Genomic DNA, 3,860 nt, shown 5'->3' with positions numbered 1-3,860 from the left:
ATTTGTGGGCTTGTTATGTTGGACTTTTCTTTTTCCATTACATGAACATTTTCATTAGTACTTTATTTTTTAACATCGTCTTATTTACTTACAATTCTTCAAAACAAAAGAGAATACTCAATTACTCAAGAGAAATATCATCCTTTTTGTATTTCATACTTCTTTTGAATTTTTTTCATAATGAAGGAAATTTGTCAATAATTAAAAAAATAATAATAGTTTATCCAAGTGTATGTTATGTTGCTTAAAGTTATTTAAAATACATTCAATTTCATGTAGTTGTTCTATAACCGATTTACCATCAACCACCTTATAACTGTATCCTCGGCCATGTATTTTCCTTCTAATTTATCCCATAATCTTTTGTGCACCCAACATTTTGGTAACATCAAACAATGCACAGTGATGCTGTAACACCCTACCATACAGAACTTTACGCTTAAGCCGTAAAATACGGGTGGTGTGGTATTACGACCTCTAAAAAATAAAATATATACATAGATATAGTTGAAGAAATTTGTAACTAGGAGCCTTGAAAAAAAGTTTAAACAAAAACCGCGAAAAGAAAAGCGCATTTTACTCGAAAACGTAAAACCGGAGAAAAGATAAGGGTAAGACATAAGTATATACAAAGAGTCGAGTATCAAAAATACAGAATATCAAGCTCCAGACGCAACCTGTAAAGCTAAGGCTGGCTGGAGTATAAATACATATATAAGCATAAGTATATATCCCAAAGAACATGCTTAAAGAAAACACCTAGTTCTCCAAAAAGCCTCTAAGAGAATTAAACATAATATACATATATATATATATATATATATAGGAGAGTCTATAAACAGAAAATACATAACAGACAACCCCAAAATATAACTTCCGAACTTTGCTTGCCATAGAAACCCTCAGACGCTCACCGAGGCACATCTCGACCTACATCTGAAAACAATAACATATATATGGAATGAGAACCGAAGGTTCTCAACATGGTAATGGTGCCTACATATATAATATATAAGGTCCCGAAAAAGCCAGAGGAGATCCTACAACTCCGACACTCAGATTTATATCTTAAAGTTTATAAATTGAAAATCATAAACACGGTAGGTTATCTAAGGTTCTTATTTCTAATTTCTTTCTAACTTAAGCGCTAAATTTTGCCTTCCTCCAATCCTCTAAAACTCTGGTGCACAAACAAGAAATACAAACAAAGCAAACACAAGTGGGATACAGATACAGTAGGTAGTAAATATTGCAGGTAAGCATAATAATCACATAGGCAAGCACAATTAATGCCCAATCAAACAAAACACACATATGCATATGATGTATGCCTGTCCTATAGCTGATGAGCCTCATCTGTCGATTATATAGCTGATGAGCGGATAATTTATACCCTTTTTGGCAGTGTTTTTAAGTAGTTTTTAGTATAATTTAGTTACTTTTTATTATATTTTTAGTAGTTTTTATTCAAAAATAACATTTCTGGGTTTTACTATGAGTTTGTGTATTTTTCTGTAATTTCAGGTATTTTTTGGCTGAAATTGAGGGACCTGAGCAAAAATCTGATTCAGAGGCTGAAAAAGGACTGCAGATGCTGTTAGATTCTGACCCTCCTTCACTCGAAATGGCTTTTCTCGAGCTAAAGAAGTCCAATTGGCACGCTCTCAATTGCGTTGTAAAGTAGACATCTTGGGCTTTCCAGCAATATATAATAGTTCATACTTTTCTCGAGTTTTGATGGCCCAAACCAGCGTCCAAATTCAGCCTAAAACTGTTTGGCGTAAAACGCCAGAACTGGCACCTTTTTCGGCGTTAAACGCCCATTCTGGCACCTGGAGTGGCGTTTAATGCCAACTTTGGGCATATGAACGTAAAAGCTTGAAAGCTCAGCCCAGGCACACACCAAGTGGGTCCCAGAAGTGGAATTCTGCACTTAGTTACTCATTTTCTGTAAACCTAGGTTACTAGTCTAGTATAAAAAATACTTTTAGAGATTCAGTTGACACCTTATGACATTTTACACTTCATATTGTATTTCTGACGGCATGAGTCTCTAAACCCCATGGTTGGGGGTGAGGAGCTCTGTTGTGTTTCAATGGATTAATGCAATTACTACTGTTTTTCATTCAATCACGCTTTATTTTATTCTACGATATTCATTCGTACTTCAATCCGAAGAAGATGATGATCCGTGACACTCATCATTATTCTCAATTCTATGAATGCATGCCTGAAAACCATTCCGTTCTATTTGAGCTCAACGTAGTCATTGGGCGACAGCTTGAATGCGTATCTCTTTGGTTTCTGATCCACGGACCGAGTCCGGAGGTTAGAACCTTCGTGGTATAGGCTAGAACGAATTGGCAGCATTTCTGGGATCTGGAAAGTCTAAACCTTGTCTGTAGTATTTCGAGTAGGATTTGGGAAGGGATGATTGTAAAGAGCTTCAAACCTGCGAATGTGGGGCACATGTGACAGTGTGCAAAAGGACAATGGTCCTATTCCGACGCTAGCGGGAACCGACAGATGATTAGCCGTGCGGTGACAGCACATATGGATTTGTTTTCATCCGAGAGCATCATATAGCCTACCATGGAAAGAGCCGTGCATGTTTGGAGAAGAAGACAGTAGAAAAGCAGAGAATCAGATGACAGAGCATCTCCGGAACCTCAACCTGTTTCTCATTACTGAATTACAAGTACCATTTATTTTATGTTATTTACTTTTCATAAATATATTCACTCTTATTATTAATCTCCTGACTAAGATTTACAAAGTAACCATAGCTTGCTTCAAGCCGACAATCTCTGTGGGATCGACCCTTACTCACGTAAGGTATTACTTGGACGACCCAGTGCACTTGCTGGTTAGTTGTGCGGAGTTGTGAAAAGTGTAATTACAATTTCGTGCACCAAGTTTTTGGTGCCGTTGCCGGGGATTGTTCGAGTTTGGACAACTGACGGTTTATTTTGTTGCTTAGATTAGGAAAATTTATCTTTTTTTGGTTTAGAGTCACTAAAATTGAATCTTCTATTTTTGTTTTTAGTCAGAATTTTAAAATCCTTATTTTATTTTTTTTAAAATTATTTTCGAAAATTTTTAAAACCAATAACTTCATAATCTAGTCTTCTGTTTGAGTTTAGTTTCATATTTTAAGTTTGGTGTCAATTGCATGATTTTATTTTTCTTCCAATTTTTCGAATTATTAGTGTCCAAAATATAAAAATTTTTAAGTTTGGTGTCCTCTGTGTTTCTATCTTCTTAAAAAATTTTAAAATTTATTCTTGGTGTTCATCTTGATCTTCAAAGTGTTCTTGGTGTTCATCTTGACATTCAAAGTTTTCCTGTTTGCTTTCTTAGTTTTGATCTAAAAATTCTAAGTTTGGTGTCATTTTATTATTTTTCTCTTACCTCATTAAATTCAAAAATATCTTTTCTATTTATTTAACTGAATTTTCAAAAATTTCATTTAAAAATACAGATTTCTATTTCAAATTTTTTTATTTTATCTTATCTTAGTTTTGAAATTTCAAAATTCAAAATCCTTTTCAAAAATCATATCTAAAATTTTTCAAATCTTTTTAATTCATCAGCCATTTTAGCATTCGAATTTTTTTTATTTATTTTAATCTACTTTATTTTATTTTATTTAATTTTCGAAGCTTATTTTTCTAGTTCCCAATTATTTTATTTTCTTCTCTTTTGAATTCGGTTAGCATTAAATAAATAAAATAAAAACAAAAATATTTTGATTTTTCTTTTACTTTATTTCTATTTTACAATCTACAACATCTCCCTTTCTCCATCATGGACCTAAGTGGAAATGAACAGTCCAGAAGGACTCTGGGGTCATATGCTAA

This window comes from Arachis ipaensis, chromosome B10, assembly GCF_000816755.2.
Source record: "Arachis ipaensis cultivar K30076 chromosome B10, Araip1.1, whole genome shotgun sequence".
Taxonomy (NCBI): Eukaryota; Viridiplantae; Streptophyta; class Magnoliopsida; order Fabales; family Fabaceae; genus Arachis; species Arachis ipaensis.
The sequence above is the reverse complement of the archived record's forward strand: the minus strand, read 5'-3'. Positions refer to the sequence as shown.